This window comes from Haematobia irritans, chromosome 2 (assembly GCF_050003625.1).
Source record: "Haematobia irritans isolate KBUSLIRL chromosome 2, ASM5000362v1, whole genome shotgun sequence".
Taxonomy (NCBI): Eukaryota; Metazoa; Arthropoda; class Insecta; order Diptera; family Muscidae; genus Haematobia; species Haematobia irritans.
Genome location: NC_134398.1, coordinates 58,441,573 through 58,463,992, shown reverse-complemented (window position 1 = coordinate 58,463,992; position 22,420 = coordinate 58,441,573). Strand labels below are relative to the sequence as shown.

At 32.7% G+C, this 22,420-nt stretch overlaps 1 protein-coding gene across 1 annotated transcript in view; it reads right to left on the bottom strand.

The window, feature by feature from the left end:
- Positions 1 to 22,199, bottom strand: part of LOC142224479 (uncharacterized) — a 457,797-nt gene extending 435,598 nt beyond the window's left edge. Inside the window, exon 1 of the mRNA XM_075294253.1 lies at positions 21,460 to 22,199. The gene's annotated coding sequence lies outside the window, so the exon portion shown is untranslated. The remainder of the gene's footprint in view (positions 1 to 21,459) is intronic.
- Positions 22,200 to 22,420: the final 221 nt, after the last annotated feature.

Here is a 22,420-nt window from a genome sequence, read left to right as displayed (position 1 = left end):
TGTTTGGTCGGAGCAGGGATTGAACCCACGACCCTTTGCATGTACGGCAGACATGCTAACCACTGCTCCACGTTGCCAACACATGTTTGTTTCTGTTAAATAATGTTGTTTGCATGGGCTCGTGGGCGCTGCAAACTATGCTATATAAATGTAACTTATAACGATAATTGTCTACTGGTGACTATAACAGCTACGTAGCTCAGTGGTAGTGTGTTGGCTTACAAACTGTATGGTCCTCGGTTCGATTCTCCGTCCAGGCGAAAGGTAAAATTTAAAAAAATTATAAAATTGAATAATTTCTTCAACATTATTTGTATTACAGAAAAAGGTGTCAAGAACTAAAAAATTTCGTGGAAGTGAAAATTATGTTAGGGAATGAGCACAATCTTCTTTGGGGAAAATTCTTCCAAGCATATAATATTTTTGGGCTCAAAATGCTTCCAAACATATTATATGTTCACATAAAACAAACATATTAATGTTTCGGCAGTATCCAATAATATATGTGCTTCCTGCAAAATATGTTTGGAACATATGTTAGAGAGGCGATTTTTTTTGAGGGTGTACTAGCTTTTTACATATTTTTAATGAGAAATTTAAAATTTTATTGTTTCCAATGGGTTAAAAACGGATTAGAAATTAATAAAATAGTGCAAATTATTTAAATTTGGCTGGAAAAAATGCTAAATCTTTTCTAGAAAAATTGTGAATTTTTGCAAATATTTGATGTCAAATGTTTCAGACAAGCGTTATAATGCATTAAAAATCATAAAAAATTTTAAAAATTATTCATTTGTCAAAATATCACAAAATTTCTTTATTTACATCCAAATCACTGGCTTCGCATCACACCTTAAGAAGTGATGCAAATTCAGTTCAATGGCTGTAGAAATGGTGGACGTCCGTCCTATTACAAGCCCATGTTAAAATTATCGCTTCTGTGCCAAAATAAAATTTTGGCAAAATTTTCTGTAGAAATTAAATTTTACAAAATTTTTAATAGAACTTTTTACAAAATTGTCTATAGGAATAAAATTTTGACAAATTTTCTATAGAAATAAAATTTTGACAAAATTTTCTATAGAAATACAATTTTTATCTAGCTAACTGTCAAAGTCCAGTAAGTTCTCCCTTCTTATAGAAGTACTAACGGTTCTTTGTGGTGCAAGCTTAAACGCCAAAACATTTAAAATTCGACACAGTTACAATGCACCCAAAAAATTTTAGCTATTAGGAGTGATCACAATATATAATATTGCAAATACCAAAAACAAAACTTCTAAATATAAATCTTTGGGTATGTGATAAACTTGCACAGAGTTTTTTTTTTTTTTTTTGTTTTTGTTTTTTTTTTTTTTTTTGTATCTTCGATGCCCAGTACTATTATAATTCAAATTTTTTATTGCAAAAACATGGAAAGGAGGAGGAAATTAATTTAACTGATGATCCAATGCCTCATACTTTTTTTTCAAAATTTGTTACGTTCAATGTTGTTTTATGCGTTCTAGAGCCAAAAGGACGTTATCACCCCCAAAAATTTTAAAATTCCAAAAGAATTCAAATTTTTATATGAAAAACTTCTTTTGACCTTATTATCAAAAGAAAGTAAATTCGGGATCACCCCCCAAAAATTTGAAAAGTTACATCCAGGTCTTAAAAAATTCTAATTTTTATATGATCCAAGTCTCAACAATGTCAAATCTTTATATGAAAAACTTCTTTTGGCTATATCTACTAAACTAAATGTCCTAGAGCTAAAGGAATATTAATTCGTGAATACCTTAAAAAAGGGAAAATTCCATCAAATCCTAAAAAAAACAAGTATATACGGCCGTAAGTTCGGCCAGGCCGAATCTTATGTACCCTCCACCATGGATTGCGTAGGAACTTCTACTAAAGGCTGTCATCCACAATCGAATTACTTGGGTTGCGATAACACTTGCCGATGGCAAGGTATCGCAAAACTTTTTAACACTGTCTTCTAAATTGTAAGTTAGCCCATACGGGGTATATATTAAACAAAAAAAGGCCGATTAAATACGTATATAATATAGTTCGACAAAATTTTCTATAGAAATGAAAACTTGACAAAATTTTCTATAGAAATAAAATTTTGACAAAATTTTCTATAGAAATAAAAACTTGACAAAATTTTCTATAGAAATAAAATGTTGACAAAATTTTCTAAGGAAGTCAAATGTTGACAAAATTTTGTATAGAAATAAAATGTTGACAAAATTTTCTACAGAAATAAATTTTTTACAAAATTTTCTATAAAAATAAAATTTTGACAAACTTTCTATGGAAATAAAATTTTGACAAACATTTCTATAGAAATAAACGTTTGACAAAACTTTCTATAGAAATGAAATGTTGACACAACTTTCTATAGTAATAAAATTTGACAAAATTTTCATGGGAATAAAGTTTTGGTAGATTACTTTTGGCGATATGGACTAATTTTTGTGTAATAAGTCATCGGCTATATATAACTAAAGACCGATATTGACCAATTTTTACATGGCTGTTAGAGGCCATATATTGACAAAATGTACCAAATTTCAACCGAGTCGGATGACTTTTGCTATATATAATTATGGACCGATATGAACCAATTTTTGCATGGTTGTTAGATACCATATACTAACACCATGTACCAAATTTCAACTGGATCGGATGAATTTCGCTCCTCCAAGAGGCTCCTGAGGTCAAATCTGGGGATCGGTTTATATGGGAGCTATATATAATTATGAACCGATATGGACCAATTTTTGCATGTTTGTAAGAGACTATATACTAACACCACGTACTAAATTTCAATTGGATCGGATGAATTTTGCTCCTCCAAGAGGCTCCGGAGTTCAAATCTGGGGATCGGTTTATATGGGAGCTATATATAATTATGAACCGATATGGACCAATTTTTGCATGGTTGTTAGAGGCCGTATACTAACATCAGGTACCAAATTTCAACAGGATCGGATGAATTTTGCCCCTCCAAGAGGCTCCGGAGGTCAAATCTGGGGATCGGTTTATATGGGGGCTATATATAATTATGGACCGATATGGACCAATTTTTGCATGGTTGTTAGAGACCGTATACTAACATCAGGTACCACATTTCAACCGGATCGGATGAATTTTTCACCTCCAAGAGGCTCCGGAGGTCAAATCTGGGGATCGGTTTATATGGGGGCTATATATAATTATGGACCGACATGAACCGATTTTTGCATGGGTGTTAGAGACCGTATACTAAGACCACGTACTAAATTTCAACCGGATCGGATGAATTTTGCTCCTCCAAGAGGCTCCGGAGGTCAAATCTGGGGATCGGTTTATATGGGAGCTATATATAATTATGGACCGATATGGACCAATTTTTGCATGGTTGTTAGAGGCCGTATACTAACATCAGGTACCAAATTTCAACCGGATCGGATGAATTTTGCTGCTCCGGGAGGCTCCCCAAGCCAAATTTGGGGATCGGTTTATATGGGGGCTATACGTAAACGTGGTCCGATATGGCCGATTTTCAATACCATCCGACCTACATCAATAACAACTACTTGTGCCAAGTTTCAAGTCGATAGCTTGTTTCGTTCGGAAGTTAGCGTGATTTCCAAAGACGGACGGACAGCCGGACAGACGGACAGACGGACGGACGGACGGACATGCTTAGATCGACTCAGAATTTCACCACGACCCAGAATATATATACTTTATGGGGTCTTAGAGCAATATTTCGATGTGTTACGAACGGAATGACAAAGTTAATATACCCCCATCCTATGGTGGAGGGTGTAATTAATTTTATATGAAAAACTTCGTTTGGCCATATCTCCATATGCAACTTCCGTAATTTCTTATATGTGAAAATCTTTACAGTTAAATTTTTAAATTATTTATTTTGACCTTTTATAAAAAAAATATCCAGGAAGTGGGTTGAAAAATACCCCATAGAACTTGTTTGTTTTTTAATGGTCATCGAACCATATGTTCATATACGAGTATAATAACCAATAGCGGAGATTAGTGTTGGTAATTAAATTTAAAATATTTCAGCTTTGCTAAACCTTGCTATTATTTTAGGAATATAACACAATTAATAAATAACTATTTATTTTTACTTTTCCCTTTTCATGGAATATTTTCGTGTATGCACTCTATCAAAAAAAAAAAAATAATAATAAATAAATAAATAAATATATATTACAAATCCAGGTGACCTACATTAACATGTTAATACAGAAAGCTGTACAATGGAATTCTTATAATAAACATACAAATCAGGAATGTCCTTCATTTATATTTTATTCGAACATTTTTAATTAAACTCAGCATTATCTGGATTTTCAATCAATTTTGATCATGGAAAATCAATTATTATTTGGGCATAAATTATATCTTTATTAAGTTTGTATATAGAACGAATTGTAGATGAATTCCAACGATACTAACTAGCAAGTAAGTATAAGAGATGTATACACACAAAGAAAACTTTAAAATTGCAGAATACAATTTTAAATACAGTGAAACCTCTCATAACTGGACGAGCACGGTCTCCTAAATTGTGTTCATGGTTGGGAGGTATCCACTTAATAGAGGTTAAATTTAATATAGCGAACCTCTTAAGACAATTGTCCACTTTTGACAGGTGTTCGGTTTTCAGAGTGTTCAGGTTTGAAACATTTCACCGTATCGTCGATGTGCATAGTAGATAAGAAATAAGCATATATAATCGAACTTTCGATCGATGCAACATTTATGTATCCTCTACCATGGATCGCATACAAGAAATTCAACTACAGGAAGCAGTTCAAACGGGCATTAAATTTATTGTGGTTATTGCTGAATGTAATATTACTCATACAGATATTGATAAAAATTGATCATAAAGTAGTTATTATTTACAGTTGGAATATATCGAATATATGCAAAATACTAGAAGTATAGGTATAATCTTAAATATGGCTCCAATGGAAATATACATCGCCCGACTCTCGGTAATATTGACATACAGTTACGAAAAAGACTGTTTTTAATATGGTTGGTAGATCTCACTTTCATTAATCACAAAAAAAAATTTCACAAAAATTTTTCCAATTAAAATTTTAATTGAGTTTTAAAAAATATTCAATTAAAAATTTAATTGATTCAACAAATTTTTTAATTGGAACAAAAGTCAATCACAAAAATTAATAGTATCAATTAATTGTTTAATTTATACTATCATTTCTGTGATTGAAGACATTTCAATTAAAAAATTAATTGGATCAATTAATTTCGTGATTTTTTGTGATATAATGTTTCTGTATGCAAACGTATGTTAATTTAAAAATTTCGAATAAACATATACATTAGAAGCTCGGTTTAACGAAAGATATATTGCCAGGCCCTTGGTTATTTAGAAATATTCGTTAAATGTTAACTTTTATTCAAAATCGTAGTTGTTTTACAAGATGAGTAAAAATTCAGAAGCATTTGGCAAAATTAAACTACAGAGGCAATTAAAAAATATTACTTTAAATAATCCTTAAAAATTGATTAATAATTAGGTTAGATTGAAAAGAGGATCCACAATTCGCTGTCTCATTAGAGGCTATATACACCCATGACAATATTCGCCTTCTAACTTCATAGACGAATTTCCTAATTTGTTTCCAGTCCCCGGTTTCTAGATGGGCCAGTCATAGGTAGTTTTCATAGTAACATCTTCCTAAAAGTAATGATGCTGATAATCCTGTGTATTTCATAGTTTCTCTTCAGCTATAAGAAGGAGGTTCCTTGTCATTGAGTTAAATATAGAATCGGGCAGCACTCATTAATAATAGAAAAATTCACCACCTGTCCATATGGCGATCCTACGAAAATTTGGAGCATATTGCCACTAACGGACTAGTACCAGTGCTCCAGTTTGTCGCAGTTTTTAAATTTTCATATAATTTATTGATTTATATTGCCACTAACGGACTAGTACCAGTGCTCCAGTTTGTCGCAGTTTTTAAATGTTCATATAATTGATTGATTTCTATACTCTGTTGATTTTAAAATCTTATCGGATCAAACATTTACCTATGGGTCAACATATTTTTTCCTTTCTGGTGCAATTGGGATGCGCAAAATAATACCGGTTCCTAAGGATTTGTCCAAGACTGGTTAATGAGGACCTGTTTAGTCCTAGTAAGTTCTCCTAATGCATGTCCGTTGGAATGAATCCACGCCGTATCCTGCAGTGTAAATTTACCCCGTCAATGACAAACCCGTGTTAAAGTGACCGATCCCGTCCATACATTTCGACCAGGACTGGGACTGATCCATTCACATCAGGGAGTAATCCTGTATTGGTTCAAGCATTTATAGTTTAAGGATTGGTCCAAACAATATATTGTTTGTATTGTTCAAACATATTATGTTTTGACCTTAGGCATACACTGGTAGAAAAAAAACTTTAATAAAATTGTTTTGTGTGTATATATTTTAAGGCGGAAATTGGTTATTTTCATTTTTTACTTGCAACATTTTCTCTCGGTCTCACTTTCTAAACACATATAGGCAATTTCTAAATTAATATATGTTTGCATACAAACATATTATATTTAAAAAATGTTTTGTCCCAAACATAATTTGTTACCATAACATATTATCATATATGTCGCAAACATGTTGTGCTTGTTTTTGAACATTATATGTTTGCGCTTAAATATAATGTGCTACAAATTTGAGTTCCAAACATATAATTGTTACATCGAAACAAATGAAAACAGTATTTTTCGTCATGCGGTTGATAAATACGTCAATCAACCACATGTGTCAATGTTGTCCTCTCCTCTGCGTACATTCCTCATTTAGTTCTTGAGCATTTAGAAGTAAATTTTGGTTCGTATATAAATACAAGGTCTCCAATATACATATCTCGAGAATTTAGAAATTTATTTGTCTATAATAAGAAATTGTTATCTTTTTATATCAATAAATTAGTATTCCGATGACGGTTCTTATCGATCACCGATCTCCTGGTCTTCAATTTTGAAATGATGGACTTTCTGAATCTCGTACATTGGCATAGACAAAGTCTATTAGTCTTACACACACACAAAAATCCGCCAAAGAATGGGTGTATACTAAATTAAATTTAACACATCTAAATATTGGTCTCCGACCCCATAAAGAATATATATTCTGGGTCGTGGTGAAATTCTGAGTCGATCTAGCCATTATCGTCCATCCATCTGTGGAAATCATGCTAACTTCCCAACGAAACAAGGTATCGGCTTCAAACTTGGCATAAGTAGTTGTCTCATTCGATCCGGTTGAAATTGGGTACGTGGTGTTTGTATTTGCCGTCTAACAAGAGTGCAAAAATTTTGTGTAGCCCCCATATAAATCGATCCCCAGATTTGCCTTACGGAGTCTCCTGGAAGAGCAAATCTCATTCGATCCGGTTTAAATTTGGTACGTGATATTAGTATATGCCATCTAACAACCGTGCAATAATTTGTCAATATCGGTTCATATTTATACCCATGGTCATTCATAATTATTTATGGAGTCGTTTTTTATGCCTTGTTATCTAACATAGACTCCATATGGACTAACATACAATATAGAAGACAATGTTGAGAAGTTTCAATATACACTATCTCAAATAATTGTCCGTACAGTAAACTGTTAAAGCTATATTTTATTGTATCTCAGAAACTATATGGCGGATTCGTTTCAATTAAATTGTATTTTAAAGATGAAGCTTGAGTAATTATTTTCTATTTGATACTAAACATGTACATATAGCATTAAGTTCAGCCGGGCCAAATCTTAACCACCATGAATCAAATATAATAGATTCCTTTGAAATTTCAGGGGGTTTCATGACAGATATTCTCCCAAGCAGAGAATATGAAGATAATATCAGATTTTGAATTCAGAACCATTTTTGTTTGAATTTTAGAGGAATCGTTAACATGTCATGTAAGTGTGCAAGAAAATTATGAAATAACGCCTGGATTTAAAATATAAAATCTGTTGATTTTCACCTGCATTATTTAAATGATTACTAGAAGTAAAATCTGGAAATTTTACATTTAGTTTCAAGCAATTTTCATGATCAGTGCGCCTTCTATACCCTCAAGAAGTGAAATCAGTCTATACACTGAAAAAAATATTGTCGTGAGGTCAACGTTTCATGTCTTTAAAATACGAATGCAAATTTTTCCTAGCATAGAAGAGTCGATAAACTTTTCAATGAAGTCGTATTGTCTTTATAATTAAGTGATTTCACTTAAAAATGGTTATCATAACATGAAAGAAAAAATGTTTGGGCTAAGGTCAACTTGAATTTTATAATTCAGAAAAATTCTTTAATTGTAATGAAATTGTCTTTAAATTTGTTGTCTTTTTGCATCTTGACTACAAAGCAAAAATTCATTCAAATATAGGACATGTTTTTCAACACTTTTTTTGAAAGACGTTTTTTACTTGAAACATAGCATAATTAATACTGGAAGACGAGTCTTAATGTGGAAAATAAAGTTGTCGTTAACTCGTTTTTAAAGGACTTTGATAGCATATGAAGAAAAAAGCTGAAAAAGCCAAAAATAAAAATTTGCTTCCTAGAAGCAAGTACACAAAACCCAAATTTAAAAGAAGATTGTGTCCTAAAAGTATCCGTACTTGTATTCTCCGCTTCTTTGGCTCGGAATCAGTACCAAAATTTTTAAAGAAAAGACAAAATCTTTGGAACCGGACATGCTTTTTTTTCAGTGTATGGAGGGCTTACAAAATGGACCGATAAAAACTAAATCTCAATCGGATAAAATCTACGGTTTCTAGAAACCCAATGAGTTAAATCGGGAGATCGGTCTTATGGGGGCTATAATAAAACATGGACCTATACTCACCATTTCGGTACACATCTTTATGGACCTAAAATACTTCTAGATTTCCAATTTCAGGCAAATTAGATAAAAACTACGGTTTCTATAAGCCCAAGAAGTAAAATCTGGAGTTCAGTCTATATGGGGGCTATATCAAAACATGGACCGATAAAAACTAAATCACTATTGTTGGCACACCTCTTTATGGTGCTAAAATACCTCTAGATTTCCAATTTCAGGCGAATTGGATAAAACCTACGGTTTCTATAAGCCCAAGACCCCAAATCGGGAGGTCGGTTTATATGAGGACTATATAAAGGGTGATTCTTTTGAGGTTAGGATTTTCATGCATTAGTATTTGACAGATCCCGTGGGATTTCAGACATGGTGTCAAAGAGAAAGATGCTCAGTATGCTTTGACATTTCATCATGAATAGACTTACTAACGAGCCACAACGTCGAATTTTCAGTGAATGGGCCCTAGAAAAGTTGGCAGAAAATCCGCTTTTTTATCGACAAATTTTGTTCAGCGATGAGGCTCATTTCTGGTTGAATGGCTACGTAAATAAGCAAAATTGCCGCATTTGGAGTGAAGAGCAACCAGAAGCCGTTCAAGAACTGCCCATGCATCCCGAAGAATGCACTGTTTGGTGTGGTTTGTACGCTGGTGGAATCATTGGACCGTATTTTTTCAAAGATGCTGTTGGACGCAACGTTACGGTGAATGGCGATCGCTATCGTTCGATGCTAACAAACTTTTTGTTGCCAAAAATGGAAGAACTGAACTTGGTTGACATGTGGTTTCAACAAGATGGCGCTACATGCCACACAGCTCGCGATTCTATGGCCATTTTGAGGGAAAACTTCGGAGAACAATTCATCTCAAGAAATGGACCGGTAAGTTGGCCACCAAGATCATGCGATTTGACGCCTTTAGACTATTTTTTGTGGGGCTACGTCAAGTCTAAAGTCTACAGAAATAAGCCAGCAACTATTCCAGCTTTGGAAGACAACATTTCCGAAGAAATTCGGGCTATTCCGGCCGAAATGCTCGAAAAATTGCCCAAAATTGGACTTTCCGAATGGACCACCTAAGACGCAGCCGCGGTCAACATTTAAATGAAATTATCTTCAAAAAGTAAATGTCATGGACCAATCTAACGTTTCAAATAAAGAACCGATGATATTTTGCAAATTTTATGCGTTTTATTTAAAAAAAAAGTTATCAAGCTCTTAACAAATCACCCTTTATAAACCTAGAACGATATAGCCCATCTTCGAACTTAACCTGCTTGCAGAAAAAAACGTGTTTCAGTATGGTTGCTTCATTATTGAAAACTGTAGTGTGATTACAACAGATAGGCAGCCAGACGGAAAGACGGGCATTGGTATATCGTCTTATTTCTTCCTGATCTTTGTACGCTCCTAATTAACCTTCCACAAATTTCTGCAAAAATTAACAGCGAAGAATAAGCATAAGCGAACTTCTGTTTAGAGATCATTTCATAACTTACTTTTTAACTTATCAGAGTCAGTTTCCGTGCTACTTAAAAATTGCCAAACCTCTAGCCAGTTGTTCGCTGCAACAAAAGCTTGTATGAACATTAGTGACACGCAAACCCAGAATAGTTTGAAGTTGAGAATTAGAGATGTAAAATGAGATGTTTTCAACAAATCCAATGTAACAACATATTTTTGCATCGCTTTTATCGAGGAACCAAATTAATTACATTAAAAACTGCTTATAAATTCTTTTGATCAAAATTAGTTTTTCTACATTAGGTTTACGACTTTTGCGATATACCTAATTTTCTGTCGTAAATGTATGTTGCAAAAGTCACAGTTTGCGACATGCCAACCCTGGTGTACGGGCAATTGTTTGAGATAGTGTAACATTACTTTGCCATTGATAACTGTTATCTTAGTAGAATATTGTACGAAATCCATGGTGAGGGTAAAAATGATTCGGCATGGCCGAACTTTCGGTGGTGTTTACTTGTTTTTTTAATTAATTAGGGCAAAAAACAAATCTTGTTTAGAATATGACTCGATTCTCTCTGTCTAGAGAAACGATTTCATGGTACAAAAACAGATAAATAGATTTTTTCGCCTGGGCTATGAATTTAATTGGCGATAGGTAAATCAATATTTCTTATTGGGGAGTTTTTTGAGGTATTTGTCTATTAATTGGCGACAGTTTGGTACAGATGTCAAATGACAATAGTCTTAAAAATCCTACAAACTACGGTGTAATAATGTAGAGAACGATAAGATATTTTTTACCGATTTCTGTATTAAAATGACAATAAAAAATAATAAAACAAAAGTACATACAACACTTTATTCTACTCACTCTCTATGCTGTAATGTTTTTACTTTGGTAAGTATAACAAAAAGGCCGGCAACAAAATTTTGTTTAAATTGCTAATCCCACGGGAATGTAAGCACGTGGACTAAATCAAATGTTTTTGTGTCAATTAAAACACACTTTTTATACCCTTCACCACTACTGTGGTACAGGGTATAATAAGTTTGTGCATTTGTATGTAACGCCAAGAAGGAAAAGTCTGAGACCCATCGTTTAGTATACCGATCGTCTTAGAATTAAATTCTGAGCCGATTTAGCGATGTCCGTCTGTCTGTCTGTCTGTCCGTCTGTCTGTCTGTTGGTGTATTTTTGTGTGCAAAGTACAGCTCGCAGTTTTAGTCCGATTGTCGTAAACAAGGCCGTAGCCAGGATTTTAATTCGGAGGGGGTTCAACTTAAAAAAAAATATTCATATAATCTCATGTGTAGAAAATTTTATTTATGCATAGGTATGTATACAATATTTTTATAATATTAAATTGAGCCGACGGGCTTTTTGGGCAGCAAATAAATCAATTACTTCTTCAGTCGGCACATTTATTCGGTGATGAACCAATCCATTGAGTCTACTCTCGCTATCCCTGCCAGCATTTCAAAGTTCCATTTGATCCTCATCGCTACCACAGACTCGTAAATGTCACCACAACCATCGCGAACTGTGATGGGGGAAGCATATCAAAAAGTACAAAATGTACATGAAAGTATTTTGCCATCACTACTGTTAGAAGAGCCATTTTATTTTTTGTGAAACGCCAAGCGCAACCAGCTTGTTATATTTTATTTAAATAAAAACGAAAATAAAGTATTGAAGACATAGATATTACGCTTAAAATTGTGAAAGATATATGGTGAACAATTTTCGACTTTCCAAATAGAATAAAGTGATCGTTTTTCAAATATTTTTCCAGGCACGCTGTCTCCATCGAAAATAAACAAACTGGCTGATAGACTTTGCAATATGTAACTTGCTACTTAAAACTCAACATCATTCTTTTATTAATGCAAAAAATTATGTTAAATGTGATGAGATAAACCGAAAAATGTTTTATTTATAAGAAATTTTAAATGTTTAATCAAATCAATAAACATCTACACAATCGTGTTTTACTTGACCACAATGATTCTTCTACAAATACCTTAAAATTCACTTTTTCTGATAGTTTGCAGGGGTTCTTATTGGCGTCCTTCGAAATTGATCTAAATAGGCACCTAATAATTGCACTAATGAGAAACTTTTTCGTAGTAACTTGGCGTGATACAACTTCTCAATAGTGACGGCGCTTTTCCGACGAGTTTTTGATGTCATATATGATTGTTTTCGACGTAGTGGGGATTCTCAGAAGCGCCCCCAAATTCAAAAAATGTTGGCAGGGTAGTCGAATTTTTAAGATACGTCTTTAATCTCTTTATTGTTGAAAATGAAAGTTCGGATGAGTACGTAGTAACTGCAGGGATGGAAAATGCAGTACTATAGTACTTTTTTCAATACTTTTCCACTCCGGTCAGTACCGTAGTACCCCCGCGAATGATTTAGTACCTTTTGTGTAGACATTTTTGAGATTTATGGTACAATAGCTTTGACAAAATATTTTAATATTTTGAGAAAGTCTTTATCAACCTTATTTGCTAATAGTCTTTTACAAATATGGCAAAACAGACATGTTCATGTGGGAAGAAAATCTCGATTTTGTAAAAGACATAGTCAAAAACAGGATTTTATTGAGATTCAAGAATGTTTTAGTCGAAAAAAGAATGCGATTCTATATAATCGATTTTTTATTTCGGTAGAAAATGTTTGCAAAATATCAGCCAAATCGGTTCAGATTTAGATATAGCTCCCATATATAGCTTTCGCCCGATTTACACTCAAATGACCACAGAGGCCAATTTTTTGCTCCGATTTAGTTGAAATTTTGCACAGGGAGTATAATTAGCATTGTAGCTATGCCTGCCAAATTTGGTTGAAATCGGTTCAGATTTAGATATAGCTCCCATGTATAGCTTTCGCCCGATTTACACTCATATGACCACAGAGGCCAATTTTTTGCTCCGATTTAGTTGAAATTTTGCACAGGGAGTAGAATTAGCATTGTAGCTATGCGTGCCAAATTTGGTTGAAATCGGTTCAGATTTAGATATATCTCCCATATATAGATTTCGCCCGATTTACACTCATATGACCGTAGAGGCCAATTTTTAACTCCGATTTAGATGCAATTTTACACAGGGAGTAAAATTAGCTATGCGTGCCAAATTTGGTTGAAATCGGTTCAGATTTAGATATAGCTCCCATATATATGTTTTTCTGATTTCGACAAAAATGGTCAAAATACCAACATTTTCCTTGTAAAATCTGCTTAGTCGAAAAGTTGTAAAAATGACTCTAATTTTCCTAAACTCCTAATGCATATATATCGAGCGATAAATCATAAATAAACTTTTGCGAAGTTTTCTTAAAATTGCTCCAGATTTAAATGTTTCCCATATTTTTTTTTACTAACATTGTGTTCCACCCTAGTGCATTAGCCGACTTAAATTTTGAGTCTATAGATTTTGTAGAAGTCTATCAAATTCTGTCCAGATCGAGTGATATTTAAATGTATGTATTTGGGACAAACCTTTATATATAGCCCCAACACATTTGACGGATGTGATATGGTATCGAAAATTTAGATCTACAAAGTGGTGCAGGGTATAATATAGTCGGCTCCGCCCGACTTTAGACTTTCCTTACTTGTTTTTACTTTTACTTTGTTTTTCTAAATTTTAGGTTTAATTTGGGTTCAGTGAGTTCTTGCTGTTCATTTGAAACTTGAAACGGTAAATGTAAGTAAAAACGTGGTAACGTGGTCGGTCCAGCCCGACTTCATTTTTTTTCTTATTTTTTTTTACATTCATTTAGAATGCTTGTTTAATTGATTTCCGATGTCAAAGTATTTATAAATATATGAAAAAGTCGATCCTCCAGCTTTTGTAATATATAAATCACTTTCTGTATGTCTATGGCAAAGTCCTGAGGAACCAATTGTCAACCTTTTTTATGAAATTTCGTAGTTTTTCATTATTTTTTAAAACTTTTCCTATGTTATAAAATTAGTACTGTCATTCGCATTTTCCCACAAGATTCATTTAAATTAATTTGAAACAATTTCTCAGATATATTTTCTACCTCCCCAGTGTGCTGATATTGATTTCCAATGAACTTTATAAGCAGTATGCAAGTGTTTGTTTTTCCCTTAATGACAATCAAGGTTTTTGAGGTAAAATGTGGTTTCGTATCTGAAAATTTCTCTGTGAATAAAACTGTGCTAGAGTATGTATGCGAAGTGATGTCGATGCTGGCATGTCTGTGTGTATGTCAATTTTGGTGTGAGCCACATGTTTGAATTGTGGTATTTTCATTTAACAGGAAACTTTATAACTTTTCAGCTTGTGTAAGGTATTGATTTGTGTTTTAGTATTTATAGACAATTAGATAATTGCCTTTAAATGTTAACAATTTTGTGGAATCAGCTCAAGATCTAGCCAAAAAAGAAATATGTTAAATTTTGAAACCAAACTAGGATAAATTAATTGAAGTTATAATGGTAGCACATCCTTTCAGGCTAATTAAGGCCTTTAGTCCATTGTGTTGCGCCATTTTTTATAAATATCTATTATTCCCACCATATTTGGAAATTTAAAAAGAAAATATCTGAGATAAACCTTGCAAACTAGCCCACACAAATTACACCCACTTACTTTTTCCAACCACACCGTTTCATGATAAAGCTGTCATATAATTTTAGATTTGTCATTATGGTAACGGTTTTATAACCCCAGAAATTTTTGAGTCGAAAATGGGCGCAGTTGGCCAAAATTTTATCCACAAAATGTCGTAGAAATCAATTTATAATTGTGAATTGTGGAGAGAAATATTCCCTCCTACATGGATTTCGTAGAATGTTCTACTACCAAATGTCATTTACAATCGGCACTAGTCGATGTCAAGATATCTTAAAACATCTTAATAGTGTCGTCTAAATTAATGTTAGTCCATATGGTGTCTATGTACGACAAAAAAGGCAGATTAAATACCTAAATAGAGGAGTCTATAAAAATTTTTGATCCGATATCAACCAATTCGAACGGTAATTACAGAGCGAAATTTTAATCGAATCGAATGAAAGTTTTTCCTCCGTGAGGCTCTAGAAGACAAATTTGGTATCGGTTTATATGGGAGCTATATATAATAATGAAGCGATATTGACCAATTTTTGAAGGATTAGTAGATGTGGTATAATGACATCATATGCCAAATTTTAAACGGATCGGATAAAATTTGCTTTTCCAGGAGGCCCACAAAATAAAATCAGGGCCACATTTCAACAGGGTCAGATGAAATTTGTTCCGTCTAGAGACTCCAAAGGTCAAATCTGGAAATCGGTTTATATATAAGTATGGACAGATATGGACCAATTTTTGCGGGGTTATTAAAGCCAAAAAACTTCTCGTATCGAAATTCAATCGGATCGAAAATTTGTACCTACAAGAGGTTTTGCAAACAAAATTTGGGGGTCGGTTTATATAGGGGCTATATATATAATTATGGACTGATGTGGCCTAATTTTTGCATGGTTAGTAGAGGCCATATACAAACTTCACATACAAATTATCAAATCAAATGTGCTCCTACAAAGGAATCCGCAAGCCAAATTAGGGGATCAGTTTATGTTGGGGTTATATATAATTATGGACCGATAAACCACGTACCAAATTTTAACCGGATCGGATGAAATTTGATCCTGCAAGAGGATATGGGGTCTCAGATCAATATTTCGATATGTTGAATGTCAAAGTTAGTCCTATGGTTGAGGGTATAAAAAGCGATTTAGAATGTCAGAGTTCTGGTGCCACCCTAGAAAATTTATCTAGGTAAGCTAATGTTTGGTACTTTATCCATAACTTACTATTTGAGGTAATATGGACTTTTTTTACTGCACCTCTTATAATTTTGGTATATTTATTTGTCTTGCGGTCATGGGTTGATGAAAAACCTGGTGTTGTCGTTCTTTCATTTATTTATTTGAAAAAATTTAACACAAAGATATCGGTACAGCTTTGGTGATTATATTACACAGCCCTTGACTGAGCATGAGCTTTATTTTTCAAAAATAATCACCAGCTTTTTCATTAATCCATGACCTTAAGCCATAGAAAAATTTAAAAACTTTTTAATGTTCTAGTTTTCATTATGCTATTCTACGGTCACTAGTTTTTATACCCATGCTTCGTTCATTCGGTTTTGTAGACCTATTTAACCTTTAACTGTCTACGAGGTGGTAAAATTTACTACCTCGCACACTCGGTTACGTCTATTATAAATAAGACGTGTTAAATAAAGTGCATGTTAATTATTGAAAGTACATATAATATTTCGAAATATTTTTTTATTTTCGTTAAATACAATGTGTTCTAATCAACAAATGTAATAATGATACAAAAAACCTCACCAGATAAAGGTTAATTTCGAAAAAAAAAAATACAATTTAACTAAATATTTGTAATTTTTGCAATAAAAAAGGTTACATTTAAAAGAAGTTAACGATGGTTTTTTTTTACTGTAGTCAAAAGGGGTATGCGAGACGTTAAATAAATCTCAGATAAATGCAAGCAAGTTTCTAACATAAAGCGAAAATACTGTAGCAACCCAAATTAACAAAAATTAATAGACTTTTGAGCTAAAGTGTATGTCGATTTGAATGAAACTACGACGAAGTATGTGATGATAAGTCAATACAGCACCGGACTCTAAACAAAATATCTGTGAGCAATCATATCCTGACCCTGAGACCAATATACTCGTAAGTAAAAAAAAACAAAAACAAAATTTATAGATTGGTTAATGTTTAATTTCATTAATTTTTTCCATACACGCAAAGAAAAAAAACGTTTGGAAAACGTGTACCGAAAACGTTTTTCTTTTGTTAGAGTTTTTTGAATTGCTTCGAAAATTTTAAACTTTTATCACCAAAAAAATTCGTTTGTTACAAAGTTTTTATTTTTTCAATAAAAAAAGTTATTTTTGAAACAACAACAGAGTCCATTTCGTTTATATCAAACACTCTTCTTTTCTGACTTTTGGTCTTTAATAAAACACATTTTACAGTTCAAAATTTAATATAGTACAATGTAATGTTGAACATTTTTTTCGGAATCTTCCGAACATATGTAGAATGTATGTAAAAAAAAAAAAAAAAAAAAAAAACTTTGGTCGAAGCAGGGATCGAACCCACGACCCTTGGCATGAGAGTCAGACGTAGCAACCACTGCTCCACGGTGCCAAACTAAATGTTTGTTTCTGTTAAATAAACTTTGTTTATTCGGTTCGTGGGCGCCGCAAGCTATGCTATATAAATATAACTTATATGGATATTTATCTCTTGATGACCATAACAGGTACATAGCTCAGTGGTTAGTGTGTTGGCTTACAAAGTGCATGGTCCGCGGTTCGATTCTCCGTCCAGGCAAAAGGTAAAAAAATTTTAAAAATTTATAAAATCGTATAATTTCTTCTACATTGTTTGTATTACAGAAAAAGGTGCTAAGAACTAAAAATCTTCGTGGAAGTGAGAAAGATGTAAGGGAAAATGCAATTAGCCAGAAAAAAAATTTTTTTGAGTTAGTCTTTATGAAATTGTTTTTACATCCTGGAAAAGAATAAACGTTTATCACAAAAAGTATATACTTTTCTTCCAAATACACTTCCTTACAGCGAAAAGCAAATGAGAAACGAACTTTGTTTGTCTAAAATTTCGTTTGGGAGGAAAGAATTATTTTTTTGCGTGTATATTCCCCTGTTGAATGCAATTCTCTCAAATATGTCTACAAAATTATGGTCATAATTTGATGCCAACAATTTGTTTCTTTACGTTGATTTATTTTAGTTATATTATTTAATTTCCTAAATTCTATTTAAAAAACAATGCAGGTCATTATATGTATTAACAACGCATTGTAGATACTTCAAAATGTGCAACATAATTTAGTTAAATTTTCGCACGAAGTACTTCCTTTATCCCATGTAACTAAACTGTTTTTAGTTTTTTCTCTGTGCGTGAATATTTATGATTTATCCAGCGGTGCAGATTGAAGGTATATACACTGGTAGAAAAAGTTTAGTTAATACGATGAATTCCTACGTTGTATTAACGAAATTCTTCATTAAAAGTCAGCCAACGTAGCATTTCATTATAACAACGTAATTTTACGTTATATTTACAAAACCCTTTATGGAATACATTTCGTAGTATTAACGAATAATTACGTTGGTGTAACGTAGCCTTTTCGTTGTACTAACGAAAATTATTCGTAATATGAATGAAAATCATTCATTGTCTGAGTGAAAGACGAACGTTATACTAATGAAACCTAACCAATTAATGTATTTGAGTGTAGTCATTGGTAGTGTATATTAGAAGGGTTATTTCTTAACTAATTTGCATTTCTGCGAAATGTTTTTTTTTTTTTTTTTTTTTTTTTTTTTTTTTTTTTAATGTCACATAATGGGCTTACACTTCATATGCAATGGTTTTGATATTGGTTTTTGTTTGATTTTTTTGTGTGGATATTCTTTCGTAATATGTAAAAATCGAAGTATATTTTGGTAGTGTATTAATTTTTGTTAAGATCTTAGAAATATAATTTATATACAGTAGGAAATAATACAATTTCTCCAATTTTTTTGCCACTAAGGTTAATTCCGGTAATTGTTCATCTGAAAGTTCAATTCCCAAAATGTACACCAAATTTCTTGCGAATATAAAAAAAAAATTAACTCACCCACGATCTGTGTACTCTTCAACGAAAGAACGTAAATGTTGTATAACACAAACGACTAAATGAAGGTTTGCCCATCAGACAATTTTTCAGTTGAACTTTTTACCGTTTCAAGATGCACACGGAAACATGTGCTTATTGTCATGTATACAAGTGTACGTATACATTACATAGACGCCACAGACGTATTAGAGAGAGAGTATGGAGAGACGTATTAGAGAGAGTATAGAGAGACAGAAATACTCAAAGTCTCATTCGTACTATTAACGAACATACTTCATTAATATGACAAAAGATACCAATTTTAAATTAATTTTTAAAGATCCATAACGTTATATTATGTTAACGATCACATTCGTTTTATAAATGAATTTTCCAATTCCAGTTTAGGAGTATATAAAAAGACATGTGTTTTAAGGGCTAAAACTTTCCAAAGTTTATATTCGTAATATTAACGAAACTTATTTCATTAATATAACGAAAAACAAAAAAACACAAAATTGTCTTTTTACGATTGATTTCATTGTATTAACGATCACTTTCGTTCTTATAACGAAAAATAATCAACGAAGCCCGTTCGTTAATAGTACGAAGCATTTTTCTACCAGTGTATTAATCAGAGCCGATATGCAAAAGTTTTCCATCGTACACGCCAAGAAAACAAAAATTTATATAGTAGTATGCAACGTCGAACATCTTTTCAGAATCTTCCGAACATATTTGGAGTATATGTACAAAAAAAACATGGTGTTCGGTCGAAGCAGGGATTGAACCCACGACCCTTGGTATGCAAGACGAGCATACTACCCATTGGCCAACTAAAGTTATGTTTCTGTTATATCAAGTTCCTAAATCGGCGCCGAAAACTATGCTATATAAATATAAATATTTGACTGATTGCGTGACTTGTGCGTTGATGGCTATAGCGATAATTGTCAGTTTCATCATAATAACATCTACGAAGCCCAGTGGATAGTGTGTTGGCTTACAAATTGTATGGTGCGCGGTTCGATTCTCCATCCAGGCGAAAGGTAAAACTTAAAAAAAAAAATAATTATAAAATCGAAAAATTTCTCCTACATTGTTTGTATTACAGACAAAGGTATTAAGAACTAAAAAACTTCGTGGAAGTGAGAAAGATATGAGGGAAGATGCAATTAGTCAAAAAAGATTTTTTTGAGTTAGTCTTTATGAAATTGTTTTGACATCGTCTAAAAGAGTAAACATTTATCACAAAAAGTATATACTTTTCTTCCAAATGAACTTCCTTACATCGAAAAGCAAATTAAAAACGATATTTGATTGTCTGAAATTTTGTTTAGGAGGAAAGAATTACTTTTTGCTTGTAGATGTATAAAAGTCTAAATCGATTTTAATAAAAATATTGTTTATTGTATTGTGCATGTTGAGAATCATGAACTTCTATTATGGAAGATATTGGTGAAATTATGAATTTTGTATATATATTTTCCCAAATCGGACCTACATGTTTATGCAGCCTATATATATAAATCTAAACCGATTTGGACCAAATTTGGCAAAATTAGGCATCTGTGGTCATAGGTTAGGTTAGGTTATTACTGAGTCCATTGTGATACCGTAGTGGTGAACTTCTCTCTTATCTCCGAGTGTTGTCCAATTCTATGTTCCACATTGCGTTGAAACCACTTAAAAATTTTTTGAAACAGAAAGTTTTGAAAATGTCACCAGCATTACTGAGAGGGAATAATCCACCTCTTAAAAACTTTTTGTTAGGTAGAACCTATGATTGAACTCACGGCCCTTTGTATGCAAAGCGGACATGCTGCCCACTGCAACAAAGTCCACTTTCGACTTTAGCAAAAGTAGATTTGTTGATTTTTCGACATTAAAAAACAAATACGGACATTAGTTCTCTATTTTCTACAGAAAAGTTGTTTTGAACCATATTAAAAAATTAATCAGGTCGATAAATTTTTAAATTCAAATTGCATTCATTTATAATTTAACATTATTCAGCCTAAATTAGAAATTTAATTGAATACATTTTTAAAATCAGTGTTTCAAAATTTTGACTCAGTTGTTTCATTGATTTTTTTTTTTTCAAAGTTTGCTAAATAGTTAGTTTTTAAAATAGTTTTAACGTCAACTAAAATTTTAGTTAACAAATTTTACTGAAAATCTTGTCTTTGGCGACTCTAATGTGGATTAAATTTTTTTTTTCATAACCTTGTTAATATGCGAAAACATTTCCTTTTCCCGCTCTTTTTTATCACCTGCAAGCTTTCCTCGCTTATTTTCACGAAATCGGATTTTCTAATTTAGCTCACATCCAGTCTCTTAAATCTCAGATTTTCCTTATCCAAGCATATACACCCTTTGGTCATATTGCTACGAGCTATATTTCATAATTACCACTTACCTATCGTGAGACAATTTCAATTTCCAATATTCTGTGAGTTAATGGGAGCTTTCATAAACACGATTTCAGTGTAATCTGGCGGAGGTATTCAAATTTCCACTTCGAAACAATTAATCATCATTAAAATCATGACAAGCCAAAGCTGATAAACACGGTTGTGCAAACACACACACACACACACAAATAAACGAATGCCTTAGTGCATACAAATTATATTGCTAGATAAGACTTTGTGTGTGTGTTTGGCATATGACTGCAAGGGATATTTGAAAAGGAAATGAAACTGCATTTATTTTCCAAAAGATATGATTCTACTAGTCAGTGGTTCACTTCGTATGTGTGCACGTAGTGCAAGGAAGTTCACTTGCTCACACATGCACTCGCGTACACATGCACTGGAATATCTCGACAAATAATTGTATACGAAAATATTTGCACCGTTTATACCCACTCACTCAATTTCATACGAATATAAACTTAAGCTGAAAGTCTAAAAACTTTCCGGAGTAATTTATCCTTTCCCTTGACGTTTGTAAATTTGCTCTTTTGTTTTGAATGTTGGGAAAGGGTTTCCACTAAACTATATCATACTATAGAATTAAAAGCTAACATTTTGTATTAAACCTTTAATTTTTATTTTGTTATATATTCGTTATCTTTTCAATATCGCATTTTTATAATTGCTATATATTTTTATTTATCGGATTAATTTTTGAAGAATTTTGCTGTCACAGTGCACACGTTCGTTTGCGTTTGGAGCAAATTATCAACTAAAGTTTTGAACGTCTGACTGTGATTGCTTGCAATGCAAGTCGTTTTCCACTTCGTTTTTCCAATGTCTTATGCTGTTTCCCACTATACTCCCATTCCCCATTGAGAACGTCAAACTGAACACGATTTTGTGGTAAGTTTTGTTGTCATTGCTTGTGTTCTTATTTTGCCAGGACTTTGGCTGTGATTG